This window comes from Onychomys torridus, chromosome 15 (genome assembly GCF_903995425.1).
Source record: "Onychomys torridus chromosome 15, mOncTor1.1, whole genome shotgun sequence".
Lineage (NCBI taxonomy): Eukaryota > Metazoa > Chordata > Mammalia > Rodentia > Cricetidae > Onychomys > Onychomys torridus.
The window spans coordinates 42,999,554-43,015,639 of NC_050457.1; positions in this window are offsets into that span (position 1 = coordinate 42,999,554).

Consider the following 16,086-nt stretch of genomic DNA (forward strand, 5'->3'; position numbering starts at 1 on the left):
GCTTACAGGAAGCAGTAGCCTAGAGGAGCCTCCTGTTCTCTATGGCTCTCTGAAGCCAGTGATTGTGGGGCAGCGGCCATTGGCAGGAGAGCACTGGGCTAAGGACTGTCCCAGGAGACCTAACATCTGGCCGACTTCCCCACCAAACTGCCTCTGCATTTTAACAGTCTACCCAACGATGAGAAGGTAGATACTGCTAACTATTGACAAGTCCTTGTTTGCCACCCCCCTCCCCATCTCAAAAGGTCAGAGAAAAAGGTTTCAGCTGTCTCATTGCAAAAAAAAAAAAAAAATCTGAGACTCAATGTTTCTGGGAAAAGGAAATGGTGACTCAGTCAGCAGCTGAGAAGAGAAACTGGAGACAGGCCAGGGCTGAGATGTAGAAGAGGGTGTGCATAAGAGGACCGGGCTTCGGGCTTCTGTGGATCACTGCAGAACAGACTGGGCTGGCAGCCTAGCACTGGGATGCTGCAGGCAAATCAGACCTACCACTGGCCTGGCAGGACCTGGATTTCAGGACTGAGTTCCTCAGCAGCCTTTCTGCCAAGGCCAGCACCATGCTAAAAACACACTGAGAAGTCAAGAGAGCATCCCTAGGCTCTGATGACCCCTGGCATATGAAAACTGCTTTCCTTCAGCCAAGGGTAAGTGCAACACCTAGTCTAAGAAAACTGGAAAAATCTTAGGAAAGCCCGGAGCCACCGGTGGTCATTTCCCGCAGAAACGTGCCCTACCCAGAGGTCCCTGGCCTGGCCTTGCTGCCCAGGCTTCTCACTACCCAGCTACCAGAAAGCCTTTGGGTACCTGGGGGCCAGGAGCCTTTGATCTTCAGTCCTGGTGAATGTCATTTCCAGACTGAAGCCATCCTTAGCAGGGAATACAGAAATGGGATGGTGGGACCAACAGCAAGCCAAGAGCAAATCCCTTGTACTCTGTCAGCCTGAATCAAGTCTTCTTCTGTCTCAGCAACCACACTCCAGGTGCATCCTATCCTGGAGGTCTGTGGTGACCCACAGGCAAGGCTATGCCAGTGTAGATGAAATTCTAAAGGCTCTTATTAAATAAGAATCACAGAGCCAATTAAAGAGTTAAAAGGCCAGAGATCAGATCAGTAGCCGAGAGCTAAGACTACCTTATCTAACCCCTCACTGCTCTCCTTCCCCAGACAGGGAGAGCTGCTCCTGTGTCAGCTCTTTTTATTCCTTTATGTTCTACCTTCTCATTTTGGGTGCCAGGGGAAGGAGAGCAGCGATTGGTAAGATAAGGTGGTCTTAGCTCTTGGCTACTGCTCTGATCTCTGGGCTTTTAACTCTTTATTTGGCTCTGTGTTTCTTATTTAATAAGACCGTTTAGACTTACATCTACATGCCAGTCTTTCCTGCTCATCACCCAGCAATAGTTTGGAAAAAGTGACTGAGCTTTCAAATGGGAACTAGAGCATAGACTCAGCTTAAATGCCAACAGTTTCTCATCACAGGGGAGACCCAGTTTCTGACTCAGGAGCCTGATCCTTGTAGAAACTAAATCATTCTTGTGGTTTTAAATTTTATAGTTTCAAACTTTTTAGTGACGTTGTAAATGATTTGATGTGCCTCACATTTGTTCCTCTTTGGGAGAGTCCTTTACCTTAGATCAAATTTCCACTGAAAATGATTGTTTTCTACCTTAAAGTGATTTTGAAGTTTCATTACCAAAATATATATGGTTTATAATTATAAATTCTGGAATCTCCTGGGATGGTTTTGCCCCCTTTTATTTTTTCCAGTTTTACGAACTTTAGAAAACATTCCATTTTGATTAAGATGTCTCGGTGTCGGTGCAAGCAGAGGAAACGTATTGAACCTAGTGTGTGAGGCACTTAGAAACTTTCCTTCAATGTATGGACACTGCATTCAAAAGACCAACTCTCATGACACGAACTTTTTATTACAAGAACAGCCTACAATGAGAAGACTGACTTTTGAGGAAGAGGACGGCACTTCATTCAAAGAATGAATATTGACTCAAAGGGTCGATCCTTGGTGGGAAAACACTTCCTTTTAAGAGTGCCCAGCTTTTATTTAAAGAGCTGGCTTTAGTTAAAAGACTGAGTCTGATTTAAAAAGATTGTGGTTTTATTTTTATTGTTTGAGAAAGTGTCTCTTTACAAAACCCTGGATGTCCTGGAACTAACTATGTAGACCAGGCTGCTGGCCTTGAACTCCCACAGATCCTCCTGCCTCTGCTTCCAGGTTGCTTGGATTAAAACTGTGTGCCATCAGGGTTGGGGTTTAGCTCAGTGGTAGAGCACTTGCCTAGGAGGCATAAGGCCCTGGGTTTGATCCTCAGCTCAAAAAACAAACAAAAACAAAAACTGTGTGCAATCAAGCTTGGCTAAAAAGATTGGCTTTTAAAAAATTTATATTTCTCTATTAGAATTTGACTGCTTTATTTCCCTGTCTTTCTCTCTTCTTCCCCGCCCCCTCCTATGTATGCCTAATGGTATGCTCTCTTCTTCTGATTTGCCACATATGTGTTATTATATTGTGTATATATGTGTTTTGTGTGTATACATGTGTGTTTATGTGTGTATTCCTACATATATAAACACAACCTGATTAGTCTGTATAATGTCACTTGTATGTATACGATTTCAAGGCTAAGGACTTGGCCTTGGATAGCCATTGGGGCTCTTCCCTGGGGAAGCTGTTGCTCTTGCATTTCTTGTTTTCTTTGTTGTTGGTGCTGTTTGATTTCTTGTTAGTTTGTTTCTTGTTTGTTTTTTGAGACAGGGTTTTTCTGTGTAGCCCAGGGTGTCCTGGAACTTTCTCTGTACACCAGGCTGGCCTCAAACTCAAGAGATCAGCCTGCCTCTGCCTCCTGAGTGCTGGGATTAAAGGCATGTGCCACCCTCCCAGAAGCCCTCACTGTTCCTTTCTTGTCTATGATTTTTTCTAAGGCTGAGGCCTCATGAGCTTCCCACCTCCAGTCAGCATGTCCTCTGTGGGCAGCCACGTTGATGACTCTGCCATAGGTTAGCAAAATGTGGATTTTAATGAGAAAGATCTTCTTTAATACAGGGGTTGGGGCTTCTTTAAATGATCAACTCTTCATCCAAATACTGACTTTTTTGGTTTTTGTTTTTCTTTATTTTTTTAAAAGATTTATTTATTTATTATGTATACAGCATTCTATGTGTACAGGGTTCTCTGTGTAGCTTTGCACCTTTCCTGGAACTCACTCTGTAGACCAAGCTGGCCTTGAACTCACAGAGATCTGCCTGGCTCTGCCTCCCAAGTGCTGGGATTAAAGGCGTGCCCTTATTATGTTCTTTATAGAAAATGTGATACTATGTATTTGAAATAATCACACAAACAGCATTACTGTTTCTTGAATACAGGCCCTCAAAGGCACCAAGTTGTATTTTCTTTCTTTCTTTCTTTTTTTTTTTTTTTTATTTCGGAGCTGAGGATCAAACAAGGGCCTTGAGGTTGCTAGACAAGTCCTCTGTCACTGAGCTAAATCCCCAACCTCAAGCAGGGCTTTCAGTTGACTCTAAAATTATACTCTGAACATGCTCTAGGGTCTGAATGTTACCATTTACTGAGACCGAGTGTTTGCCATTTCCATAATGAATCAGAGATTGAACATATACACATTTAATAAACATCTATTTTTAGATCCCATATGTCATAGACCTGATTTTTAAAAGTCACATATGTTATCTGTGTATTGAGCATACTCTTGGATAAGTTCCAGGGGTCAGAAGCCCTCTTTTGTGCTCTGCAGGCAACAGGCACTCATGTGGTACACAGACACACATGCATGCAAACACTAGTGACATTAAATAGGTAAATAAGTAGAATTAAATACTCTTGAGGGTCTGGAGAGAGAGGGCTCAGTCGTTAAGAGTACTTGTTGCCTTTGCAGAGGACCCAGATTTAGTTGTCAGCACACACATGGTGGCTCACCACCTTCCAGGGGATATGAAACACTCTTCATGCCTTTGTGTGCACTGGGCACACACAATATGCATAGTCCTATATGCAGGAAAAACATCCATACACATAGAATGAAAACCAAAGGATCTTCCATGTAGAACATCCTTGAGTTTAAAAAAAAGAGAGAAGAAGAAAAGAAACAAGCAGAGTACCACACATCTTTCATGCCAGCACTGGGGTCAGCCTGGTCTAGGGAGTTCCAGAACAAGCAGAGCTACACAGACAAATCCTGTCTTTAAAAAAAAACGGGGGTGTTGAGGATTTAGCTCAGTGGTAGAGCACTTGCCTAGCAAGCGCCAAGGTTCTGGGTTCAGTCCTCAGCTCAGGAAAGAAAAAAAAAAAAAAAGAAGAAGAAGAAGGAAGGAAGGAAACAAATGTTTATTTTTTTTTTCTTCTAATGAAAATATCCTTTAGGTATATTCAGTAAAGAAAATGTTTTTACCATAGAAAATTTAAAAAGGAAATAGCATTTAAAATATCATGAAACTATCTATTTTAAAAGGAGAAGCTGATTTTATCTACCTCTGCCTCCTGAGTGCTGAGACTAAAGGTCAGCCCCAACACCATCTGGCAAGAGAAGAGTTTTTATAAAGAAATGGTACTTTCCCAAAAGTACGAAAATATCTCCCATGCTCCTCCTTTATCTCTCTTCAGAGATGGTGTAACTCTTAACGTTGTGCTCAGTTCATTTTAAGGTTTTGTGAGACTTGTTTCTGGTGTCCCCAAATTTATAAGTCTATAAAAGTCTTCACTCAGTGAAAAGTATCTAGGACCTTTTTATTATCTAATTTAATTTATTGTTTGTTTGCTTTTGTTTCTTGAGACAGGGTTTCTCTATGTAGCCCTGGCTGTCCTGGAACTCACTTTGTAGGCCAGGTTGGCCTTGAACTCACTGAGATCCACCTGCCTCTAACTTCTAGGTGCTGGAATAAAGGTGTGCACCACCATGCCTCCCAAATTTTTATTTTCATATCTATTGATTTATTCAGTGGTCATTTATAAGTCCCCTCTCTCCCACAGGAGCTGTGGAGAAAAAAAAATGTATCTTAAAGCAAATGAATAGTGGATAGTTTCACCTATCAATGGGATGTCCAAAGATCTAGTGTGCTCTTGATTGTAGTAACTTAGGGAGAATATCATCTGAACTCACTGGGGAATAGAGAGGTCTGGGGTTTCAGCAAGTGAGAGCGCAAATCACCTGTCCACTAACAGGCCCTAAAGGAACCTGGAGGTCAGTGATCTTCCATGGAGAACTTGAGTTCTCATGAAATGTCATCCAGGGAAGCAGAGATCAGAGAAGCTCAGGGGAGGGAAGGGGGCTGAAGGCAGAGCTGCAGCTGGTCCTTCAGGAAGGGCATCTTGAAGAGAACTCCTGGTTTGAGCTCTGGAGGAACTAAGGTGAGCTCAGGAACAATGAGTGAGCCTCATGTGAAATCCATCCAAAACCATCCCTGGGCTGCAAAACCAATAGTCTGCTTGTTGTCACACATTACAGGAAAGAAGTTTGATCAATGTGAGCAGAAGATTTCTGTCTCATGCTGTCCCAGAGAATACCAAAGGGACAGATTCCATCATCACAGAAGATGGCATGGCAACATGAGATCCAGGCACCCCAGATGTGGTAATCCGCACTCTGCACCCACCAACCCAGGGACCCTGATTTCAGTTGATAGAGTATTATCATGGGACACATTGTTACATATAAATTAATTGGATCCTTGATTCATCCATCCATCCTGTGATCTTATTAATGAAGGTGATCCCAAAGACTCATGTTTGAATGCTTCATTCCTAGTTGGTGGGACTCTTTCTGAAAATGAGGAGGTGTGAAATTCTTGGAGGAATTATATCACTGGGAATGGATGTAGAGATTCCAAAGGATCCCCATTATGAGCTCACTAAGCAGGACTTCTCTCTCTGTCTCCCTTTCTGTCTGTCTGTCTCTGTCTCTCTCTCTCCCCCTACACTCCCTCTGCCTTCTGATGGTGGATGAAAATGTGAGCTCTCTCAGCTCTCTACCATCACAGACTCTGTGAAACTATAAAGCAAACTAACCACTTGTTTTTCCAAGTACTTTTATTGTGGTGTTTAATCACAGCCACAGAAAAGTAACTGAGACACATTAATTCATTTTCTCTATTGGGTGATATGGGGTTGCCTGACATTAATTTCATGCACCTACATAATCCCATTAGAGCTCCCTCCCCAATACTGCAATCCTGAAAGGTCTTTGATGACACCATGGCCCAGATGTTCCAACATGCAGAGCAGTTTCAAGGCAACTGGCTCAGAGAATACAACCTCACGAACTACTTCATAATCCTAAAATTTTCTTGGTGTCCCCATAAGATACAACACCTTCATCCAGCAGGAAGTAGTATGAGAAGCTATGCTCAAATTCCCAAGTATACCAAGCTGGTTTTGGATATGGAGCTGACTCACTCCTTCTCTAAACCCAAGGATATTGCTAAACAAAATTTGAGAGATTCTTCTGTCCCATATCAGAGGAGCCCTCTGGTGTCAGGCAGAGGAAAACCAATATTTTTATTTAAATCAGGTTGATTATAAATGCGATCTCTTTCTAAAGAAGAAAAGGGGACAGTATAGATATGATAGGATGAAAGGGTAGATTAATGAACCTACTTTTAAAGAGCAACAACTTGTTTAGAAATGTTTTACATTACTATGGATTTTAGTTTGTTGATACAAGTTTAAATTTAATTTTGTTATACTGTATATACATATTTCTATTCTCATTTTAGGTATTATGTTTATGTGACTCATTTAGATTGTAATGAATGATTAAAAATAGATTAATAATTAGTCTTCTATGATAGTCAAACTTATACTCATGTTAACTTTTCTAGGTATACATAGATATAATTCAATTAGGTAGGTCATCTTCAAACACTTCAAAGAGCTACAGAATAAGGCATTTAAAATGTTTTAAAAATTTAGACTTTCTGGACAGTGAGACATATCTGCTCCTGGCAGCACCGATTTACTTCAGAGAGGAGGATGGACATTGAAGACACTCTATATAGAGTTTATCTTCTTCTTGGCAAAAATACCCATTTGGACAAGAAACTGTTCTTGCCTGGACTGCTTTAATCAAGTGGATGTGCAGGACCCATAGGAAGGTGACCACTTAACTTTGCTTAGCAAAATGGTCCTTCAGGTTCCTGCTTCACAGAGGAAACTGCCAGACATTCTACAGGACACAGAGAGAAGTGACTGGGAGACGGCAGACCTGTGAGCTGAAGACAGGTGCCTCAACTTTACAGAAACTTTGGATGACTGTCCAGGCTGCCAGCTGTCTCTGTCTACTCTCACAAGACTCCCAAAAGTTTCTTACACCCTTCTCCCATTTCTCAGGTAATATCATATCCTTCTGAGGTCTTTGATGTAATTGAAGACTAGAGAGTTATAATTTCCTTAGTTACGATAATAGGTAAGTTAGATATGAATCTTTAGACTCACAAATAGAGGATAGATAGAATATCTTCTTAAATTTTGCCAAATACAAATAGACTAGGTATTATAAACAGACTAGATACTGTAACTATAATTCTTGCTTGGTAATTGTTTTGCTAGATGTAATTTTACTATGTTAGAGTTAAAACCTTCCTTTGTTAAAAAAGAAAAGGGAAGTGCTGGGGGGTGTCTTTCTGTGTGCTGTACATGTGTGTTGCTCTGATTTGTGATAGGAACAAAACAGTCTTATGTATCTGATGATTCTAGGCTCCACAGATGAGAGACACTGGATATCTGTCATCTGGAGACTTGGTCATCCACTTGGTGTGATTCTCTCCAGGTGCAGGCATCTTTCTGCAGACCAGATGACGTCATTTTTCTTGGTGAAGGACAATAATCCTTTCATGTCTGTTCCCCACACATTCTTCTTTCCATCTCTCTTTGCCAGATAATTGCCTTGGTATATCTCTTAGCTTTTGTAAATAAGGCTACATCATTATTTATCTGGGGTATGTGGATTCTCTTCCCTCTAAAACCTTGGGCATGAAAGTGGTATTCAGACATCCATGGAGATAAAACAGAGAGAGGTAAAATGCAAACTGAAAACAACAGAAGCAGCATTGATCAAAAACCAGGTAAATACACATACAACCCAGACGCAGCATTATTAGAGTTATAGCACAAAATTATAATCAAGCATAGAGAACTGTTACAGTGTTTTCAGAGTTACAAGTTTAAACTGTAAAGCAAATAGAAGGGGTACGGGGTAATACGAGCCATACCATTAACAACAGTAATTCAGGACAGATTTAGTAACACCTTTAATACAAAAATGTTCATGCAAAAACATCAGTGAAAAATTACCTAGGAATTTGAAAAAGAAGTAGGATGAGAGGGCTTGCAAGGAGGAAAGAGAAGGAAAAAGATTCTAACAAAAATATGAATGTTACTAGAAACTGGATACAATACCCAGGTACCACACTATGTGTATTATACCATTAAAAGTCACAGAAGCAAATACAAACCTAACATAGCATTTCATAAATTACAGAGCCAAAATCTTCAAATACTCCAGGAGGTACTGACAGCCAAGCCAAGTTCATTCCAGTGAAACAAGGAAGTGCCTGGAGCTCAGAGGCTGAGTTAAGTAAGGATCTCCATCTGGACCTTGTCACTTTCTGATAGAGAATTCCTTAAGATCCTGGGATCCCGCTTTTCCCTCCCAGAGGTGGGAAAAATGGACTGGCTGAATTACCAGGGACTTGCCCTGGATCCCAAGGGCAGACTAAGATCAGGAGGGTGGGAAAGAGAAGCCCTTGGGTCAGGGTGGTCAAGGGTCTTGTGTGCTGTATGGAAACTCTCCTGGGCATTAGCTCCGCTGGAATTGAAGAAGGACAGAGAGAAGAAGGCAATCCCAGACAGGGCCCCACCAGAGCAACACCTTTGGGTGAAACCAACCTATCCTCTCCCGAACTTGCTGGCAGTCGATCTGAACTCGACTAAGGGGACAAATCACAGATGCCAGCAGAATACTAGTCCAGAATCTCCAGAGCTCTGACTTTGTGCCATGACAATCCCTGGGAAGCAGAATGCAGGCGCCACAGGGAACCCTGCAGTGAAGAAGGGGAGGAGCTATGGGCTGTCAGAAAGCAGTGCCCGCCCACCGTCTTCCTGAAGGCTGGAGGTCTAACCTCAGTTGTCCCCACAGCAGCTTCCCATCAATCCTAGAAACAGCACATCCTGGGTGTCATCAGGTAGCTTTGAAAACTGGCGCGCACAGTCCCTTAAATTACCCTTTGACTCATTTATTAAACTAGCAGGAATTGACACTGACCATGAGAGGCACGTTGATGTTTAAGTTTATTTTGGAAGAAGCCCTATGCCCAGAAGACTACCGGGTGCGAGGAAGGAAGTGGTTTAGGTAGGGAAGCAGAGCAGGTTTGGTCACTGGCGCCAGCAGGGCGGAATCCCAGGCCTGCTTCACGTGCACGGACCAGAAAGTCGTCTCCATGGCTGCAGCAGCGCTTGCACCTGAGGACGGCAGCCAGTGCAGCGGTGCGGGGGACAGAATCTTCAGCAGGCTGCTGCCCTGGGTATTTGTAGTCTTTCAGGGGGGCGGGGTCTGAGGAATTGGTAAACTTGTGTGGGTAAATCGTGGATTTCCTAGGTGTTCAAGCACTTGGTCGTGATCGAGCACTTGACCGTGATCGAGCACTGGACCATCACCGATTTCTTGGTCGTGTTGCAGCATCGGACTGTGTTTCGAGCACTTGAACTTCATGGAGCACTTGGTTGTGGTCGTTTTTCGAGCAGTGGCCCGACATCGAGTATTTGAACCTGTTCGAGCAGTTGGTCGTGTTCGAGCACTGAACAGTGTTCTAGCACTTGGTCTTCATGGAGCACTTGACGATCATGCCGCACTTGATCCTTATTGAGCACTTGGTCGTGATAGACACTGGACAATGTTCGAGCACTTGGTCGTGTTCGAACACTAGACCTCAATTGATCGAGCACATGGAAGTGTTCGAGCACTGGGTCGTGTTCATATTCGAGCACTGGACCACCACGGATCTCTTGGTCGTGTTGGAGCACCCGACGGTGTTTGGAGCACTTGAGCATCGTGCACTTGGTCCTGTTCCAGCACTGGCCCATTGTCGAGTACTGGACCGTGGTGCAGCCCTGGGCCGTGCTGTACCCGAATACCATCGTCAAAACAAAAGGAAAGCAGAGGCTAGGGAGAATCGGTCGTCCACACACCGAATTCGTCCTCTTTCAGGAAGCCGGGGTCGGGTGTCTTGGGACACTTGTCCGGAGAAAACGTGCCTTGGTGGATGGCACTCGACACTGAATCCGCTAACGTAAAAATAAGTCGAACTTTTAGCGTTTAGAAACAACGGAGAATGGAGCATTAGAGGACTCGAAAACGAACAGAAAACGCAGCGTCCTGACCGTGTCGGGTGCACATTCGCACCAAGGCGCCAAACATTTCCTCCAACGTCTCGCTCACGCGGTCGGGTTGGTGTGGAACATCGCCTGGCAAAGTCGGATTCCGCCTGCTGAACGAAAGGACCGAGGCCCACAATCTCGAACGCGGTTTGAGATCGTGGACGGACTGCAGCCCGACCTGCTTACACTGCTGGGATGTCGGCTGGCTGGACGAATCGCGGGCACCCCACCCACCCCGTCGTCCTGAAGGCTAGAGGACTAACCTCGGTTGATCCACACCAGCTTCCCCACCAATGCTAGAAACAGCGCATGCTGAGTGTCATCAGGTAGCTTTGAAAACTGGCGCGCACAGCACCTTAAGTTACTTTAGGAATTATTTATTAAACGAGCAAGAATCGACACTGACCATCTGAGGCAATTTGATATAGGAGTTTATTTGGAAAGCAGCCGGCTGCATGGACTACTACCGGTTGCGGGGAAGGAAGGGGTTTAGGTAGGGATCCTCTTGGCACGGAGTTCACTCTAACATGCTGATAGGCCCCTGCAGCTCGCTAAGGCTCCCCGCTGCCACATACCGGTTGCAGCAGCCACGTGGCACGCAGCAGCTGACCAGGCTACAAAAGCCCCGCCAGAGGGCAGACAAAACCCGCCCTCCTCCCCTCCGGTCTCGGGTAGCAGGCCGCTGACACTCTCCAGGGCTTCTCCTTTCTGCGGTCTCGGTGTCCCGCGTTTCGTGGCCACGGTGGGACGCTCTGCACCAGGGCCGGTGCTGCTCTGCCTCTGGGACCGGTTCTAGGCCAGAGTCCTCCACTCTTGACGGGGTCGCTGGTTGCTCGTGTCCCTCGTGGAAGTCCAGCAGGGAGTCCCGCATGCTGGAAGTGTCGATCCTCCCGCAGGATCCCGCGAAGTCACCCTGGAGACATTGAAGCGGTGGCTGGAGATCGTCACCGCGGTCGGAGGGGATCACCCCTAGGACCGGGTAGAAAGGAAGAGGCCAGGGCCCACGTTCTTCCGAGAAGACGGGAAGCAGAGCAGGTTCGGTCTCTGGCGCCAGCAGGGCGGAATCCCAGGCCTGCTTCACGTGCACGGACCAGAAAGTCGTCTCCATGGCTGGAGCAGCGCTTGCACCTGAGGACGGCAGCCTGTGCAGCGGTGCGGGAGACAGAATCCTCTGCAGGCTGCGGCCCTGGTATTTGTAGTCTTTCAGGGGGGCGGGGTCTGAGGAATTGGTAAACTTGTGTGGGTAAATCGTGGATTTCCTAGGTCTTAGAGTACTTGACCGTGATCGAACACTTGACCATGATCCAGCACTGGACCATCACCAATCTCTTGGTCGTGTTGGAGCATCGGACTGTGTTTCGAGCACTTGAACTTCATGGAGCACTTGGTCGTGTTCCAGACTTGGTCGTGGTCATTTTCGAGCAGTGGCCCGTCATCGAGTATTTGAACCTGTGCGAGCAGTTGGTCGTGTTCGAGCACTGAACAGTGTTCTAGCACTTGATCTTCATGGAGCACTTGATGATCATGCCGCACTTGATCGTGATCTAGCACTTGGTCATGATATAGACACTGGACAATGTTGGAGCACTTGGTCGTGTTCGAACACTTGACCGCCATTGATGGAGCACATGGACGTGTTCCAGCACTGGGCCGTGTTCATATTCGAGCACTGGACCTCCACGGATCTCTTGGTCGTGTTGGAGCACCCGACGGTGTTTGGAGCACTTGACCATTGAGCACATGGTCGTGTTAGACACGGGACAATGTTCGAGCACCTGGTCGTGTTCGAACACTTGACTCCATTGATCGAGCATATGGACGAGTTTCGAGCACTGGACCATCACGGATTTCTTGGTCATGTTGCAGCACTGGACTGTTGGAGCACTTGACAGTCATGGATCACTTGGTCATGTTAGACAATGGACAATGTTCGAGCACTTGGTCTTGTGCCAGCGCTTGTCGTGTTTGAGCACTAGACCGCGCTCCTTCCCTGGGGCGTACTGTCCCCGAAAGCTTTGTCAAAACAAAGGGAAAGCAGAGGCTAAGGAGTCCTGGTCGTCCATACACCGATTTCATCCTCTTTCAGGAGCCGGGGTCGGGTGTCTTGTCCGGAGAAAACATGCCTTGGTGGATGGCACTCGACACTGAATCCGCTAACGTAAAAATAAGTCGAAGTTTTAGCGTTTAGAAACAACGGAAAATCGAGCGTTAGAGGACTCGAAAAACACAGCGTCCTGACCGCGTTCGGTGTGTATTCACAACAGGGCTCCAAACATTTCCTCCAACGTTTTGGTCCTGGAAACGCGGATATCATTCTCTTTCAGTTGGCCGGGGTCGGATGTCTTGTGTAACTTTCGAGTCAGGAAAAGGTGCGTTTCGATGGCATCGGTACGAAATGCGTAAGGAGAGAAATTGGAGAAAATTTCAACGTTTAGAAACGAGGGCGGGCGGAAGGAAGAGGACCGGAAATCGAATGGAAACAGCGGAGTCCTAACCTCACTAGGATCCGAAATTCACCATAGGGCCCGCGGGATGACCGCCGACAGGCCGAGACTCTCCAGGCAGGTCACAAGCATGAGGGTGAATTGAGATGCTACAATACCAGCGGGTCCGATGTCCTGTCTCTAGGCCTGCGGTGTCCGGCGTTTTGCCGGTGGTACTAGTGCTTGCCAGTTAAGTCTGCGCGCCTAGAACGGAGAAAAGTCTGCCAGACTATGAAGGCCATGGAGGCACTGCCGCACTGGGGCCCTGGAACATGCTGTAGATGAAAACCATTGACCAAACGAAAGGAACGCAGAGATCACTGAGATTCGGTCGTCCATACATCGAATTTGTCATCTGTCGGGAGGCGGGTCGGATGTCTTGGGACACTTTCCGCTCGGGAAAACGTGCTTTTCGACGGCATCGTTACGAAATCCGTAAAGACAGAAATTGGAGAAATTCCAGCGTTTAGAAACGACGGCGAGCGGAACGAAGGGGACCCAAAATGGAAAGGAAACCGCGGTGTCCTAACCGCTCCCGGGACCCGAAATTCACCATAGGGCCGGCGGGATGGCCGCGGACATGCAGAGACTCTCTAGGCCGGTCACAACCCCGGAGTGTGAATTGAGATGCCATCACACCAGAGGGGTCCGACGTCTTGTTCCTGGTACAAAAGCCGCGAAAAGAACGACAGAGGGATAAGGCCATAGGGGACAGTTCTGCACAGGAGCCCTGGACGATGCAGTCCCTGAAAACCGTCAGACCAACGAAAGGAAGGCAGCTGAGACGGTTATATGGTCCTGAAAACACCGAACCGGTGCCTTCCTCTCGGTGGGGCACGGCTGTCTTGGGACACTTGTCTGGAGAAAACGTGCCTTGGCCGATGACAGTCGGCAATGAATCCGATAACGGGGGGGGGGGGGGGGAATCTAAGTTTCAGCATTTGAAACAACGGAGAATGAAGCTTATAGGACGCGAAAACGAACCGAGACCTCACGTCCTGATCGCGTCGAGTTCCCACTCGCACCGGGGCCTCAAACGTTTCTTCCAGCGTTTCGATGGCGCCATCGTGTTCGTGGTTGGTGTCCAATGTCGCCACGTCCTCCAGGCAGAGCCCGATTCCGTCTGCAAAACGAAAGAATCCAGGCCGAAGATCACAGATGTCTTTTGAGATCACGTTCGGGCAGAAGCCCGGTCTGCTGACAGGTGATGGGAACTGGGCTCTCTGGAAGAGTCGCGGGCAGTCGCGGATCCCCATTACTCAAAACGGCAAGATCCAGCTGTGTGCACCCGGAATCGCCACTGGGCGGACTCCGGCGCCACATCGACCCCTGCGGTGAAGAAATGTCTGGACCGCAGCTCGGAGGCGGAGATGCAGGTTGGCTTTGGAAGCGTTTTTGGCTTCTGGCTGGGAATTCATTGCCCGCGTCTCCCGCTGTGCCCACCCACCACCGTGGTCCCGGGGTGCGGCGGACGAACCGCCGACAGGGCAAGTTCTCAAGGTCTGACCCAACCCTGGAGGGTGCGAGTGAGAAGCCGTCATGCTGGCTGGTTCTGGCGTCTTGCCTGCCATGGGAGCACTTGCCAGCAAGCTAGCTGCACCATGGAAGCGGAAAGAACTGAGGCTAGAGGGCGAAGACCTTGGAGACAGCCACGCGATAGAGCTCTGGACGATGCTGTCCCAGCAAACCGTCGGCGCCATAGAAGGAACCCAGCCTCGACGGAGATTCGGTCTTGGAAACGCCGAATTCGTTCTCTTTCAGGTGGCCGGGGTCGGATGTCCTGGTACAGTTGCCCCGCGGAAAACGTGCTTTTCGACGGTATGGGTACGAAATCCGCTAATGACAGACATAGGACGCATTGCCATCGTTTAGAAATGATGTAGAGTTTAGCGCACAGGACCCAAAACGAACCGAAACCACGGCCTCCTGGACGGACCTGGTGCACAGCAGCACCGGTGCGTCAGCCTTTTCTTGTGGCGTTTTCTTCACGTCCTTCGGTTGGTCTACGTGGTTCCTATGGATTTCGGACGCAGCCTGCCTGGCAGAGCTCGATTACCGCCGCAATAGGAATGGAACCACCCGGAAAATCACCATCGCGGTTTGAAATGGCGGTCGGATTGCAGCCCGGGCCTTCTAACCGCCCATCGGACGAATCTCTCTCGGGCACGCCCGCGGATGACCAAAGGACAAAAGCGCTAGCACGGGCTTTGTATACCAGGAATCCCTGCTGGGCCCAGTTCTGACTCCACAGGGACCCTGCGGTGAGGAAGGGGACGAGCTATGGGCGGTCAGAATGCAGTGCCCGCCCACCACGTCGTCGGGAAGGCTGGAGGACAAACCTCGGTTGCCATCACTTTAAGAAAAGGAAGGCAGAAACGAAGGAGAAGCGAAGGAGATATGGTGGTGAAAACACCGAACTCGTGGTCTTGCAGGCGGTCGGGCGCAGAAGTCTTGGGACACTTGTCCGGAGAAAACGTGCCTTGGCCGATGGGATCCGGCACTGAATCCGCTAAGGTAGGAAAAAAAATAAAGAATAAATCGAAATTTCAGCGTTTAGAAACCACGGAGTATGGGGCGCAGAGGACGCGAAAACGGAACCGAAACCGCAGTGTGCTGACCATATCGGGTGCACACGCGCACTGGGCGACAAAAGTGTCTCGTGTCCTGGTCCTCTTGTCGTCCTGTTCATGGTTGTGGTCGCATCCCGCTGCAGCCAGCCCGGCAGAACCGGAATGCAGGTCCTGTAGGAAAGGATCGTGAACCTTCCTTGGCTTTCTAACCTTAGCGCATTCTGTGCCAAAATCCGGGAAGACACGTTGACGCACAGCCGGCGTCCTAAGACATCCCTCCCGGCCGCCTGGAGCGCGACAAGGTGGAGTTTGCACCGCGGAATCTTGGCCGCGCCTGCGTTCCTTTGGTGGATCTGAGAGTTTTCGGGAACGGCACGGTCCAGGGTTCGAGTACGACGCTCGCCTGCCCACTATGGCCGTCCTCTCCGTTCGCGGCGTGGCTATGGCCCCAGGAGCGCTTGGAAGGCGGGCAAGACGCCGGACCTGGCCGGCTTGAGGATTTCTCACTGGCACCCTCCGAGGTTGTCACCGGCCCCGCGACCCGGCTCCAGTTGTCCGTTAGTCCGCCAGCTCCGAGTCCAGGGTGGTGGGTGAGCACAGCAGGAGCCGGGGCCAAAGAAGAAATTCCAACCT